Source organism: Ahaetulla prasina, chromosome 4 (assembly GCF_028640845.1).
Source record: "Ahaetulla prasina isolate Xishuangbanna chromosome 4, ASM2864084v1, whole genome shotgun sequence".
In the NCBI taxonomy this organism is placed as follows: Eukaryota; Metazoa; Chordata; class Lepidosauria; order Squamata; family Colubridae; genus Ahaetulla; species Ahaetulla prasina.
The window spans coordinates 34,470,026-34,486,809 of NC_080542.1; the positions used below are offsets into that span (position 1 = coordinate 34,470,026).

The 16,784-nt window shown below is 39.3% G+C and overlaps 1 protein-coding gene across 1 annotated transcript in view; it reads left to right on the top strand.

Annotated features, from left to right (window-relative positions):
• TMEM101 (transmembrane protein 101) overlaps positions 1 to 16,784 on the top strand; it is a 53,252-nt gene that overhangs the window by 14,787 nt on the left and 21,681 nt on the right. The window lies entirely within an intron of this gene.

The window sequence follows — 16,784 nt, forward strand, 5'->3', positions numbered from 1 at the left end:
GGGGAACAGCTTCCCTTGAGTTCCTTTGGAACTTTTTAGCTTAAAAAAATGATGAGAATGTGAAAATACATGGGATTGAAGTTTAATCATTCTAATGGTGGGACAGTAACTCCTATCAACTTCATCAATTGTTGGGATTTCCCTCACCCTCTGTCTTAAGATAGTAGGCCAAAAGGTCATCTTATGAGGTTGGAAGAAATTTTGAATAGACAATAATTTCTTCACATAGTGCATAATTAATTGCTGGAATTCATTACACTGAAGGTAGTAATGAACACTAATTTGGCTTTTAAAGGGCTTGGATGAATTCGTGGAGGACACTCCCCACATGGGAATGTCTTGAATCTTGAAGTTTTTTGAGTTTTTGTTATGCTTTAGTGTGAGCGACCCTAATCAGTTGGAGTAGGAGAGCATCTAAATTAAATGAATGAATAAAAATAAATAGCCCTGGTACTTCCAACTTGTGATCCACACATTTTTAATTTCTTTTATGATGAGCATAATGAGAACAAATCTGTACATTGACATTCACATGTCACAGGTGTGGTCTAAAAACATGGAGGAATTTCTGCTTTCGGCATTGTTAAGAAAAAAAATTGTAAAGGAAACTTAGTATTGTAACTGTCTTCATGTAAATTATTACACAACCATAGCTGGAATATATAGTTTTATAGAATATATAGTGGACTATATAGTTTTGGTTTTTGCCCCACAAGAAGTACAAAATAAATCAATATATTGATATTGATTGTTTCCTGATTGCTTATTTGTAGCCTATGACTATCATTAAGTGTTGTATCATTAAGTATTAAATTTGTACCCTATGACTATAAGTGTACCTTGATGAAGGTATCTTTTCTTTTATGTACACTGAGAGCATATGCACCAAGACAAATTCCTTGTGTGTCCAATCACACTTGGCCAATAAAAAATTCTATTCTATTCTAAAATAAAAAACTAAATGCTCAAGAGGTTCCTTCCCAGAAAGTTTGGGATCTTTTACCTCAGAAAAATGGACACAATGGGAACTAACAGAGCAACATATTAAATTTATATGCCACCCAACTTTCAGTGATTGGGTGTCTCACAAAAATAAAAGAAATCACAATAAAATCAATAAAACAAAAAGGACAAATTGTGGCTGAATGCCTTTACTAGTTTTTGGAAAACAGGATATTACTCAGCTTGGCTTCTGCTCATGGACTTTTCAAGGCTAACAAAAATGCTGGACTTGATAGGACTTTTGTCTGTTCATCTAAGAAACATCTTGTTTCTTATGAGTCAGCTTAGTTTTGTATCTGTTTAGAAGTGAAATGAGGCATCATCAGAATATCTCCATGGCTCACTATTTAAAGTAATATTAAAAAATATTCCAACCTGGCTGGTCTTCATTTTCTTTATGTGATGACTTAGGATAAACATTGGATTATAGATTCTTTTTAAATGCTGTGCTTCAGCTAAATCAGTATTAATTTGGCTGCTTTTGGTTGATAGCAACTTGGAATCTCATGCAATTTCAGAAAACGACCGCTAGATGCCCTTCTTACCTAATTGTATAAATGGATTTTTCCTCCTTTCTCTCTTTACCTTGAGCCCTCCATTTAGTTTTCTTGGCAAAGGTACAGAATCTGTTTGCCGCTACCTTCTGATACGTTTTTAAACTTCCCAGAATCCAAATCTAATCTACATCACGATTAGTGGGCATTATAATGAAACCTAAATTTTCTGGATCTCCATACAATCGATTTCACATGATATTAAATCATAGTGGCCAACAGATAGATTTTTCTCCAGGAAGGTCAGCGCCTAACCTGGTCCTTCTGGGTTTTCAAGGGTGTACCCATTGCAGGCACTGTAACTGAGTCCACCCACATTGCTGTTGGTCATCTTCCTCTCTTTCCTTCCAAAACTTTCAGTAACACGCAACAGACAAAATTCTGTTGGATTTATATCAGTTGGATAATGGTATCACTGAGCAAATGATGTACTTAGGTTATTAGCATTATTACTCAAATGGTGCAATCCATGTCACTTGTGTAAAATCCCAATGACACCAAGGTACCCTGCCTTTCTGGGACAAAAAAGAAAAAAAGACCAGTTCCCTAGCTCTTGAGACCTTTCTATCCCATTGAGAAGCAGCAAAACTCCTGTAAAACCTGGCCCCTGCATAAAAAATAACAGCTTCAGGTGGAGCTTTCCAAACCCTTCCCTTGTTTAATGTCCTTTCTCCCCCAGAAAAGCACATTTCTTCAATAAACAATTTTTTTAAAAATATGGGAGAGATAGACATGTTGATTTCCACCCATCCACCTACCAATCAGGTGCTAAAAGTAAACTTTCCTCCTCTGCTTTCCAATCTTCATCTCTTTTAAAAAAAACTTAGTCTGACTCCAGGCTGTAGAATAGAGGAACCGAGCAAACAAAAAGAGAAAAATCTTTGTGACTTTTTCCTTAGAACTGGAGAGGGGAGAAAACTTCATCTTCAAAAGTCAGCTGACTTAGTGCAACAAAATGGAGAATGCTGGGTCTTTTGTAAGCTTAGCTATCCATCTGACTATTTGTAGAACCCAGCTAGGACTTAAAGGCTAGAATAGAGTCTTATGTAGTTTTGGTGTGTTGTTTGTAACTTTGAACTATTGTTAAATGGACTGTTGTTTCTCAAGACTACCTGTATCACCTTGGACTCATGGCTACCCATGCCGGGTAGTGGTGGTAGTCTTTGTATAGTTCATATTCAATATTCCAGTTGTGGTCATTCCTTGAGCAGGAATATCTGGCTATTTATGCTTTTATCATCATTTGGTGGAATTTCTGCACTATTTTCTGCATGGGGCTGCCTTTAAAGTCTACTTGGTATCAGATGATCCAAAATTCAGCAACCTGATGTTGATGATTGATACTCATGACTCATAAGCCTAGCTTATGAGTTTATGATACTCATAAGCCTAGACTGGTTACTTCTGTAATATTGTAAGTGCAGTTCAACATACTAATTTTGACTTAAAGAATTATATCTTGGCACTAAGATAACCTGCAGGATGAACTTCTCTTGTGATCCCCAAAGCTGGAAAGGTTGGGGAACTCTGTATTATATATTTTTTCCTGTGAGTTGTTGAACCTCTTTGAATTCTCAATAATATAATTATCATAGGCTGAGCCAAAGTTAATACAAAAATTTGTGTATATAGAAAGTGATTTAGGGAGCATAGAATTAATGCATTCGTATCACCTACTTGCTTGCATACAATTGCTATAATCTAATACGTAGTTTAAGCCTAAAGCATGCCTAATTATCAGAGATCTGTGAAATAGAGTTAGTATAAATATGCAAAGGAACTTTTATGTCAAGAACTATGAATTGAGTTGTTGTATAAATCAACATCACACTGCATCACACATTAGCCTAGTTCACATCAGATGGAAAAGAAATTTGGCTCCACTTTTCTATGCAATTTATTCTAAATTGAGCCAAATTGAAGTCTCTGTTCACCGTGTCCTAGTGTTTCTTGCTAGGACAAGAGACAGAACATTTCACTGAGATTTGAAATGCATATCATACTTTTTGAAGCACTCATAAATAGGCACCTTCCGCTCACTGATTTTGCTTTTAAGAACCTCATCAATCCCAGGTTTAATGATAACAGGACAGCAGGGACACTGCTAATCAATCAGCTGAGAGACATAATATTATAAACTCTTTGAAGCGGCTGCTGCATCCTTTCTCTACAGACTGGAAATGGAAGGTGACACTTGTTGTCCAGATGCTCTTTGTTTTTATCTTGTTGGAAATATTAATTGCTTCTGCAAATAAAATCTATTTGCTTATTTTCAAGTGAATTCTTTTTTAAAAAAACAGGTTCCGCAAGAGGTAACTTTGAATCTAGGAAAACAACATTCATTCTTTTTCTCCTCCACCTCTCTTATTATTTGCTTCCCAGTAAACTTAACCTCTTGTGCTATTACCAACCTTTCTTCTAGGACTAGAGCAACAGTTTTCTTCATACTTTTGCCTTCCAGATATTTTGGATGTTAGTTCCCAAAGTTCCTAAATCAGTATGTCCCCATGGTTTAAAAAAAAAAACCCTCAAGAGAACAACTGCTTGGAGAAAGCAGAACCACGAAAGAGAAAAAGTGGTCACACTTTTGTTTGTTGAGTGTTTCTCAGTACTGGCAGCTTTCAGAGACACTGCAACTCCCAGAATTCCCAATATAGAAAGTGTGCTGGGGAATTCTGGGAGTTGGAGTCTATCCATCTGAAAGCTGCCCACATTGAGAAATGCTGAGTTTACATGAAAGACTACAGGTATATATTTATAGAACTGGTTTGATACTGAGAATCTATAATGTTCATGTAATTTCCTACAATAGACTACTGTTGGATATTCAAATGACCAGGCTTAGCTCTGTTTGCTTACACTGAATTTGGAAGAGTGGCTTAGTAGGGAAACTGTGCAATTCAAATACAATATGTATTTGAATTAATATTGTGACAGATAGCAGCTTGACTGGACATAGTTCTGAAATGGTGTTCAAGCCTAAATCATGGCAATGAAATTTAAAAAAAATTAACTCTCAGTTTTAATTATTATATACTATTTTATATTTCAGTGTTTTATTGTATACTGCCCAGAGTCCCTCTTTGAGGGACTTAGAATAAATAAGGATAATGAAGCAGCTGATTAAATTCCCCACCCTTATTGTGATGAATTAAATTTCACCACGGGGCCACGGTGTGGCTCAGGCTGTAAGAAGCCTGTTATTAAAACACAGCTGCCTGCAATTACTGCAGGTTCTAATCCCACCAGGTCCAAGGTTAACTCAGCCTTCCATCCTTTATAAGGTAGGTAAAATGAGGACCCAGATTGTTGGGGGGGGGGGCAATAAGTTGACTTTGTAAATATACAAATAGAATGAGACTATTACCTTACACACTGTGAGTCTTCGGAGAAGGGCGGGATATAAATGTAAATAAAAAAAAAATTGAACAAACCCTCTTCAAAGTGGTATAGTCTGTTTTTTTGAAGTGTTGGGCAACAAAGGATGTGTTGCTATAAGTAATTTGGGAAACATTTTGGAGATAGAATTGCTCAAATTTGCTCAGGCATAGATTCAACATGGCCGGGATCCAAGGAGATGATTAGGGCAATGTTTTATGTTTTATTTTGGTAGGGTGAGATCTGGAACAGACTGAATGGATTTAAGCCCCACTAATTCCTATAGGAGGGACGCGGTGGCTCAGTGGCTAAGATGCTGAGCTTGTCAATCGGAAGGTTGGCAGTTCAGCGGTTCGAATCCCTAGTGCCGTGTAATGGGGTGAGCTCCTGTTACTTGTCCCAGCTTTTGCCAACTTAGCAGTTCAAAAGCACATAAAAAATGCAAGTAGAAAAATAGGGACCACCTTTGGTGGGAAGGTAACAGTGTTCTGTGCACTTTTGGCGTTTAGTCATGCCGGCCACATGACCACGGAGACGTCTTTGGACAGCACTGGCTCTTCGGCTTTGAAACAGAGATGAGCACTGCCCCCTAGAGTTGGGAACGACTAGCACATATGTGCGAGGGGAAGCTTTACCTTTACCTTTAATTCCTATAGGAAACTGGTGGAGGAATGAGTGATGGTTCTGGGAATGGCTCTAGCAACTTTGAAAGAGGTGATGATATGTCTGAAGAATCCTTGGTGCTGTCTGAACGTGGCTGTTTTCTTGCAGATGTTTCTTGCATCACTGATGTTTTCTTGCATCAGTGCTTGTGACTAGCACTGATGATGTTACCTAGTTTGGGTAATAAAATTTCTTCAAGAAAGCAACCAAGCTCAGAGGGCACCCCCCATTTCAATTCTGAACTACAAATATTCTCCTTTATAGGTGATGGAATAATATCCCCCATTGAAAAGGCCACTCTGATTCCATCCATAATTGAACAATCTCCAATCTATCTGTTTGGGAAAACTCTGTGGAGAAAATTGTGGGGCTACAATTGCAGAGTAGAAGAAATGAAATATTTAAATATTTAAATATTTAAATATTTAAATATTTAAATCCAGTCAATCCATCCTTTACTGCAGCCAGTGGCTTCAATTCTACTTAGACAAAACAGAAATTAAAACTTACAAAATGGACAAAGAATAAACATTAACTGAATAATCATTATGAATACATCAGGTTTTACAAACAATAAAATAAAATTGGGCCACCTGCAAAGTAGTTAAGTCATATTGATCAGGTAACAACTCTATATAAAATGAATCTAAATGACCCAGAAATGGGTCATAATTACTGTAATAAGGGGAATATAAAACTTAACCATATGCTTTTGTAAAATGGGCAGTACAACAATATATAAAATATATATTCAAACATCAGGACAATTAGAAGTGTGTTGATGATAAACAGATAAATCTCCATTCCAGGTTGCACTGTAGTGTAATGTTTTTCAAACTCAGCAACTTTTTAGATGGGTAGACTTCAACTCCCAGAATTTCCAATATAGCATGTTGGTTTGGGAATTCTGGGAACTGAGGTCCATCCATCTTGACCTGGTGGATGTATGGATGGGGACAAACAATCTGAAACTGAATCCCAGCAAGACAGAAGTGCTGTTTGTCCAGAAAATATCTGGTTCTTCATCTATTTCAGCCATGGCTCTAGAATGGTATGAGTTCATTCTTGAAAGAGCAGGTTGATGTCTTGTGCTTATCCAAAACTCACAGCTATTGCTAGATAAACAGGTCACCAGGTGAATGAAGGTCTTTTTCTGAGTTTAGGTGGTATGCCAGTTGTGGAGAGAAGTCCTAACATTCCTAGTGCACAATTTTGTCATCTCTGGGATGGATTGCTGCGTTGTATTGAAGAAGGGACTACCTCTGAAGACAGCTTGGGAACAGTAACTCCTACAAAATGTTTCTACATGCCTTTTAGAGGATGATTTTTCAATGCAGGTAATCCTAAACTATTTGTTTAGTGGCCATTCAGAATTACAATAGCACTAAAAAAGGTGACATGATTATTTTTAACACATTACTGTTGCAGAATACCCATTATCCATAGTCATGTGGTCAAAATTCAGACGCTTGGCAACTGGTTCATATTTATGATGGTTGAAGTGTCCTGGGGTCATTTGTCAAGCAAAGTCCATGGGAAAGCCAAATTCACTTAACAACCATAACAAGAAAGTTCTATAAAATGGGGCAAAATTTAGTTCTAGCTTAGCAGCAAAACTTTGGGGCTCAATTGTGGTCATAGGTCGAGGACTACCTGTATTGCAAAAATACATCTATTACAGAATTAGCCAAACTTTTTATAGCGCTTAACAATTATTTGGGTCAATAAGGACAGTTGATACAGTTAGATTACGGATGAATTATGAAACTAAGTATTTTCAACATTTTTTATTTATACAATGGTAATTAAACAGAGAGAGGGAGATCCATTTTGTCTTCTAATTCTTTAGCTATCCAATCCCCCTGCCACCCTTTTGGGCTAAAAATAGCGAAGGTTTTTTTTTCCCCCACGAAAAATTGATCATTTGGTAAAAAAATTGGTAAAATATTTTTGAAACAGAGGCCTGTATGTACTAATCTCAGATATGAGATTATCTTTCTTGATATTATGGCTTCCTAGAAGGTCAAAAGTCAACTGGTACAATCTTTCCCACTATCATATTGGTTTGTTGTGAATTTGTTTGGCTGAAATTTATTTATTAGAGAAATGCTGTCTCAGGTCAGATTTAGCAGCAATTTAAAAAAAGAACCAAGAGAGGCTGTAAATTAAGAGACAATATCACAGTTTGTGCCCACACTGAGTGTCTTGGGCTCAATTCATTTACTTTTACTTGCTTGCACATTTAGCTTGGCCAGGCAATTGGCTTCAGTCTTCATTCATATGTCTCACAATCTGATGTCATCTGCCAAAATAGATGAATAGTTGCACCTGCTTAGAACATTGCTATTCTATTCATCAAGGTCTCTCAACAGGAAGGATTCCCCTCCCCCCTCAGCAAGCTCTTCCAATCTGGATCCAGTTCTAAAACCACTAAGCAGTAGTGGTCATATTTACTATTTATTTCAAAGACAAGGCTGGAGGAGGTATTTAGTAACAAAACCTGCTTGTTACTAAAGCCCTGTGTTCCAAATTTTGTCCTCCATAATGCTGAGTAGCTTGGTAATTAGTGATTGGTAAAGGAATAATTGTGAAGTGAATCCAATCAAAGAGCAGTATGATGATGTGTTCAGTTATCCTCCATCACCGAACATCTGCCTCCTGGACATAAATGGGAACTCAACTTCACCTGTGACAATTGAGAACTAATTACTGCTGGCCCAGGGATACAGGAAGGGTCATTTCTACCTTTGTCCCTGGGAGGATCTCACCTTCAATGATCTGTACCATACCACCTGTCAGGCCATTGTGGAACATTCATTAAATATAATAGATGTTTTTACTGAAGGCTCAATTATTTCTTCATTATGATGGATCCAGGTGCCTGTACAACTCACAGGCCTGGAAGCCTAGAAATGTAGCAGATGATGGGAAATTAAATCCTTATAACAGATGTGGGTTCAAGGCAGTACTGAGCACGTTAACTAGGAAAATCTGATTTTGATTTTGGTTCTATTTAATCTATGGCAACATAATGTGTAATGGAAGGATGTTTGTCATATTTAATCCATATCTTAAGCCCATAATGATTTAATTTATTTTTAATTGTACTTCAATTAAATCAAATTTCATTTTTTCTTACCTCCATTTACTTAACTTGTTTTGATTTCTCTTTTGGGTGGAGAGGAAGAGGCTAATATCACTTTACCCAAGCCACCTTGATCCTGAACACAGTTGTATAATGATTAACTTGGTCCATCAGATCCAGCCAGTGCAGTCATGATATGCCCTCAAGATGTTGGGATTACAACTCTCATAATCACTGACTATGTTGCAAGGTTTATGGAGCTTGAATTGAGAACATATGGCATGAGCCATTTGATATCTGTGTTGTATCTGGTTTAAGTATCTTGGAGAACTCAAAAACTGGTATGCTTTTTGTCAACACTGCCATTGTTTAAATACATATTTTTGAATTTTCCTTTAAGGCCATAATTTTCTATGTTTTTTTGTGGAACATAGTTGATCTATTTTTCACCCCATCACTGTGCTCATGTGTACAGTATTGCATTTATATATCTCTTTTCCTCTAGAGAATGTGAGAGAGAAAGAGAGGAAGAGAAGGAAAGAAAGAGAGATCTGGTCTCATTTTGTCCCCAAAACAGTAATCCTGTTTTGAGGACAAAAACAGATTTGCTCTAAATCTCCTGGTAAGCTTCAGGGTTGAATGGAGACTTGAATCTGGATTTTCTCTATCCTATTTGAATATGTTTACTACTTACTAAAAGCAATTTTTGAATTATGAATGATTGAATTATGGAAAACATTATCTTGGAACAAAATAGAATGGGAAATGTTATGTCTAACAAAGTCCTCGGGGTTACGACCCGCCTGAGCCTTGACAACAGCCAAGCGGTCTCTGATTGGTTAAGACGCGCTGGAGGGAAGAAGCGGGAGTTTGGAAGTCCTGTCATTGGATAAAGTTCCTGAGGCAGCTAGTATATAAGGGCTGTCACCCGGAGAGTTAGTTTTGAGCTTAACATGTTATTCCGTTGTGATTAATTGCGAGTTAAATAAAGGTTGTGTTCCTTACAACCTCTGTGTGAGACTCTTTCTGGACCCACTAGTCACGGACTTAATAGGAAACAAGTTTGATAGGGAATTACATGGAAATGTTCATGAAGTCACTTGTAATTTAAGTTGACCCAAATGAGACTTTGTATTGCTTAAAGGGTGGTCCATTGAGGCAGATAAACATGCAAAGAACTGAACAGACATAAGAAAGAGGAAAAGGATTGCTGAAATAGGAAATTCTCTCTAAATAAGATTTCTATTTTTAAAGAATGCATTGAATTTTACTCATCTCATGCTGATTGTCTTAACCAGAAATTTTCTATCCTCTGGTATCTTTGGACTGTTTCTTTTTCTGTCTTCCATTGCAGCTTCATTCCTGAGTTTACTTCTGGCCATTTGTTCTGCATAGATCATTAGGCTGCATATTTGCTTTCCTGTTATTTTCTAGAACCTTGCAGTCTAAAGTAATGTATATGATGTGACTTGATCATGTGATTTTGTCCAAAACTGCAATGAAGATTTGAGTTTCTTTCCTTAAAGTTCAAACTACACTAATCTTTCTGTTGCAAACTTCATCTCTCATTCTCACGGGTTCACAGAAGAATCAATCATTTTATATTAAAAAAAAAAACTTGTTGGCAAGTGAGTGAGATATACATTTTTACATTTAAATATATTGTAACTGCATTCTCTGTCAAAATATATATATTTGCATTTCCAGTTCTTTGTCTTCTTTGAGCTGCAGCAGAATCTTTGAGAGATTCAAGAGTTGTTGGATAGGTTGGTTTTTTTTTTGCATTACTCTATCAAATGTAGATAAATCACTACTGTTCAAATTCAGAAAGACTGAATTCCTCATAACAGGGACACAGGAAAAAATACTTGAAATAATTGATATCTCAGTTATATTTCATTGTGGTTACAATGGTATTTATACAAATGGGGTTTAATGTGTAATCAATATCTTTTAGAATATTTGTTGTCAGTTCCTTTCTGTGGGACATGTCCCATTCTGTGGGAGGAGAGAACCAGTGGGTGCAGAAGGGAAAACAAGAAACCAAAACCACTACGAGTTCCTGGCAGAAACATCAGCCGGTGACCCCAAGGTCACAAGCAAGGGATGGAATTTGGACCATCACCGAGCCTGCCAAGTATCAGAGTTGCTACCAAAACAATTTATTGGAATCCAATTGGACACCATGGAGAAATGGGGTGTGGGGGAAGGATTTGGGAAAGGGAGCAGTTTTTGCGTGCTAACCTCAGATCTGGCTTTTTCTATTTTGTAACCACTTGGCTTTAGTAAAAGTATACCTTTCACTACAAATGCAGTTGGAGGCTCTTCTTTCCTAAATGACCAAGCTGGGACAAGTCCAACATAATCATTCATTTGAAAAATGAAAAATGAATGACCAATATTTAAATCCATATCCAGCCATACTGTTGAACAGTCACTAGCTGGCTTCACTTAATAGACAGGACATAATTTGCTTAGACTGAATTTGGCTTATCAATTATAACATACGACTCTGTGTTATTGCATGAACCGGCTGCTTCAGTTATTATAGTTACCAATTTTAGGATTCACAGGATGATGTCTGTAGGCATATATCTTGGTAACAGAGCTTATTAACTCTAAATGAATTCTGTAGGCATTTTTAAAAAAATAAAAGTGATAATTAACTACTTTGTTTGGAAATATGTCAGCTTTTTATTTAAAAAAATACCTCAAATATAAGAACACTAAGGAAAGCATGCAGCTTCTTTGCAAGTTTGCCTAGTGTTTTATGACTGGCTTGACATCCATTTTGTGAGTAGTCAGTTCCTTCATGGAAGCCATTTTGTGAGACTACCCTATGATATACAATTCGGCTATGCTATTTTTGTTCCAGAGTGGCTTTTTAAAGCCTGGGTAATAGGAACATGTGTTTATTAATCAATAAAAGAGGCTGAAACATGGAACAAATCTTCTCATCCTTAAAAAAACCCCTCAAAGTTTGCCAAAGTAGGATTAAAGTCTCAAACCATGCTTATATAGTAGTTAAGAGTCTAGCCCTATTTTATTTTACCCAATAAAATACTTATTGGAATATGAAAAAAATAGCATATGTTCAAATAAATGGGAGATAAATTAATCCATCCTTGTTGCTCTCTGAGCTTTGTTGTTTTCTTGCAGACCTTTCATTACCCAAACTATCATCAGTCTGGTCACGTTACCTAGTTTATTTATTTTATTTTATTTATTTATTTTGTCACAACAGTATATATAAGCATAAGCATGAAAATAACTATATAATATATAAGCATATATATAAATATAAGTGTGTAATTGGATATAATGAAAGGAAACAATAGGATAGGAACGGTAGGCACGTTTGTGCTCTTATGCACACCCCTTAGTTTGTATAATGAAACTTCTGTGAGAGAAAAAACCAAGAAGCAACAATCAGAGAGCATCAAGGACTCTTTATTTCAACCCTGAGCTACAAATATTCTCCTTTATTGATAATCCATTCTTTCCTTAAAAAAAAACTATTGTAAATAGAATGAGGCAATGTCTTCCATGAATCATTGCTGAAAATGAAATACTGATATATAATACTTCTTATAAAAAGGAGATTCTCTAGATTGTTTGCAGTAGATTGAGAGGAATTGAATAAATAGTTTATTACTGACACTTCTCTTGACTTAGGAAGGCTACCAAACAGAGGCAAGATATGGTTCCTAATGATAATGGCACAACAGCTGTTCCTAACGATCAGGACAAATTAATGATTTGTTCTGCTTGTTCTTTTTATGTGTTAGGGCAGAGCTTAATGTTAAAGTTAGCAAATGCCTAATTTCTTGCATGTAGGCCAGATGCAAATGTTTAGGTGACTCACAAGTGCATAAATAGAGGGTTATCTTCTTTGCCTTTGTGCTTTAAAATAAGACAAAGAGATATTAGCTAGGGAAAATTGGAGGCGAAATTAAAAAAGAAGGTATCATCCTTAACTGCTTGATTTAACCATATACGGTAGATAGATCTCAATTTATTTTATCATAACAGAGCCCAGCATCTCCATTGCTGAGCAAAACAATTTTTAAGTGAGTTTGGTCCCATTTTATAACCTTTTTTTGTTACAGTTGTTAAGCAAATCCTTGCAACTGTTAAGTGAATCATGTGGTCATTAAGCAAATCCGGTTTCCCCTATCGACTTTGCTTCTTGGAAGCCAGCTGGGAAGGTTACAAATGGTGATCACATGACCCTGGGACACTGCAACTGTCATGAATACATGCCGGTGGCCAAGCAACAGGATTTTGATCACATGACTATAGGGATGCTGTAACAGTTGTATACATGAAAACTGGTCACTTTTTTGAGTGTTGTAACTTTGATCATCACGAAATGAATGGTAGTAAGTTGAAGACTACCTGTGTTTCCCTCTTCTCCCCCAGCCTTTATATTATCATCACAAAGGCAGGGTTCATGATAGCTCCAGTAGCTTTGAAGGAAATTTCAAAATGGGAGCATGCGTTTGAGCAGAGGGAGCACCAGAAACCCAAAAAGCAACTCCCTGGCGCGCATGCACAGGAGCAATGGAAACAAGAAGAGCAGTTCCCTGGTGCGAGCTGAGCTTTCCAGTGTGCACATGCATGCTGGTCACCTGGTCTTCTGGTTTCTGGCGCACATGCCCATGCAAAGACCAGCTGGCCGACGTGCATGTGCACGCCAGAACCCAGAAGAGCAATGGGCAACGATTGGCATGCCTGGAGAGATGGCTCTGTGTGCCACTTCCGGCATGCGTGCCATAGGTTCACCATCATGGTCCTAGGGCAATCTCTTGTCCCCACCCTTCCCAAATAGCCATGAATTCAACTTCCTTAGGCATAAAAAGGCAGCTGGATGATTTGGGCCAGTCATTCTCTCTCAACCCTACAACTCTCAGAGTTTGAGTTGATCAGAATTAAATTAAATTAAATTTAATTTAATTGAATTGAATATAGATTTTTAAACATTTCTTAATTTTTGTAACTCTGCTTTTTATCTGGCTGTAAACCGCCCTGAGTCCAAAAGGCTTTTCTGAAATAGCATCTGAAAAATTAGGATAAATTGAAATGGCAAGAGATGTACAAATATATCCCAACTATAAATTACCTGGTTCAAAAAATGTCATCTCAAGTTTCTGAAATAACTTGATGTGAACTGATTGTCTAACCAAATATCTAACATCCTAAAGGCTACAACCTGAGTCTACAGATGTGGCGTGCCAAAATCCTCAGTTCAACTCTCATAGCCACTGTATAGTTGCCCCTAAAACAATGCACCGGACAGGAAGGGAAAATGATTATATGGGAAATAACAATATTGGCTTATACTGAATTATTTTAATTGCATTTCAAGTTAAATTAGATTTAATCAAAGATTTTTATTTTGCCTTTCTTTTGGAAGTGGGAATCTGGGCAACACCATTGAAGGCTTGTGTGCAGCACTGCAGAAATTGCTCTAGCCCAGGGGTCTCCAACCTTGGCAATTTAAGCTTAAAGTTGCCAAGGCTAGAGACCCTGGTCTAACCATCAGGTGGAGAAATGAACATCGGTTTAGATAGTTTTAAAAGGAAATGGAATTCATGACCAAATTGCCTTGACAGCTGTGAACTATTTATTTATTTATTTATTTATTATTTAAATTTGTATACCGCCCTTTTCCCGAAGGACTCAGAGAACTACCTCCTGATTCATGAGGAGGAAGCATTAAATAACAGTTGTTGGGAAGAAGCAGTGGAATTTTGTTGCTTTTCTGTCCAGCTAGTGAGCTTTCACAGGGCACGTGGTCAACCACTGGGTAACAGTGGCCATATCTAGCAGGAGGCATCTTCTAATGATTTTTGTTTTTTGTAAATTCAGGACATTTTGTTCTATAGTGATTTCAAAAAACAGTGTAACTTTTTGGACAAATTAGGAAATATCTCTGAATTTGGACAAGAGTGTATTAAGGTTGGCATTAACAAATACATATGATATTACTTGGATTACCCCCCCCCCCCAATTGTCCCTTGCTTGTAATTTCAAAATTGCAAAAAGATTGCAGATGATATAGATCAGGGGTATCAAACTCACGACATCATGTGATGTATTGCAACTTTTCCCCCCTTTGCTAAAATGGGGGATGGGCATGGCCAGCGCAAGACGCATCTGGCCCATGGGTCACAAGTTTGACACCCCTGATACAGATGCTTGAGATGCAAATGGTTCCTATGGCTTTTGTTCAGTCCGAACAAACAAGGCGGGTCCAAGGCTTAGTAGCAATAATAACTTTATTTAACTCACAACTAGCAGCCTCACTAAAGTTAAACAACCTCCGCTGAATCGCCTCAGCGAAAACTCACTTGACAGCTGCTTAAATAGTTAACTGTCAAATCAGAACAACCAATCAGAACTGTTGCCGGCTCCCGTTCTTCTGCTAGCCGCGGCTTAACCAATCAGCGGCGGCTAGCAACAGAGGCGTGTCTCTCGGGTCGTAACAGCGAGGACTTAACACTCCTCACCCCCCAGACGTCACATGCGTAGTCAGCGAGGTACGCTGGGCGGCGCCGGATCCGCCCTGATCGTCTAGGTCCTGTTAGAGATGCCGTAGGATTAGGAGGAGCCGGACTTCCCTCTCCTCGACTGGGCGGTGCCGGTGCCCGATGACAGGCAGGAGGACTGACCGGATCCGGGGCCCCGGACCAAACAGGTAAGTCAGCCGGCGAGATCGCTTCGGGACTGGAGTGTAGCGTAGCTTCCTGGTGTGTTGTCGTTGGTGTAGGTGAATCCGGCTGGGCCGACGAGCCCCCGGGCGGCGAATCGCTGCGAGTAGCAGGTGAACTTGGTTCAGGGAGTGGACTGGCCATCCCTGTTAATCTTCGGCGCAACTGATTAATATGGTAGCACCACTGGCATCCGTCTTCAAGTTGGACCCTATAAGAATAGGGCCCAGTTAATTGAATAATATGTCCCGGAACCCACCGGGTGTCTGTTCCGAAGTTCTCGGCATAGACCAGGTCTCCTACTTGGAAAACTCTATAATGGGCACCTGTGTCCCTTGGCATGTCGCAATTGAAACTAGGGTGTAGACGATCCAATCTGGTCCGGAGGCGCCGGCCCATTAACATTTCAGCCGGGCTCACGTTGGAGACGGGGCAAGGGGTGGTATGTTGAGCTAATAGGTATTGGCAAATCTTGCTGTGCCAATTCGACGGGCCCAGGCGGCTTAACGCCTCCTTAGCTGACCTAACGGCCCTTTCTGCCCGGCCATTTCCCGCCGGATGGAAAGGAGCCGAGGTGGCATGGCGAATGCCAAGCCGCGCCAGGAACCTCTGAAAGGGTGCAGATGTGAATTGGGCCCCATTATCTGTGACAGTGACGTCGGGAAGCCCATGGGTGGCAAACAACCCATCCAAGACCCTTATTACTGCGTCCGTGGTGGGGGAGGTTGTGATAGCGATCTCTACCCACTTAGAATAAGCATCCACTAAGACTAGGAAGGTCTGTCCCCTAAACGGCCCTGCGAAGTCCATATGGACTCTTGCCCATGGCGCCCTTGGGTTTTCCCACTCCCGGACAGGGGCTGATGGCGGTGCTGGCCTGGAGGCTTGGCACTGGGGGCATGCAGCCACCCAGGCTTCGATCTCATGGTCCATGCCCGGCCACCAAACGTAGCTGCGGCCGAGAGCTTTCATCCGCACGATGCCAGGGTGGGCGTCGTGCAAGCATTCTAAAATGCGCTGTCTTAATTCGGAGGGAACTACCACCCGATTTCCCCATAGCAGGCAGCCCTTAAGGACAGACAGCTCATGCTGTCTGCGAGTATAAGGCAAGAATTCGGGGTCGGTTGGCCCCCTGGGCCACCCTCTTCTTGCCCAATCCATAACCCTTGACAGGATGGGATCCCTGGCAGAGAGCTTCCCTATGTCCGTAGAGGATATAGGGAGGTCCAGCTCCTCGACCAAGAGGACGGAGGATTCTGGGGCAGGCTCAGAATCAGACAGGGGAAGGGGGCAGCGGCTAAGGGCGTCCGCATGCCCAATGGCTTTCCCCGGTTTGTACAGCAATTGATATGAATAGGACGCGAGGAACTCCACCCACCTGGACATGCG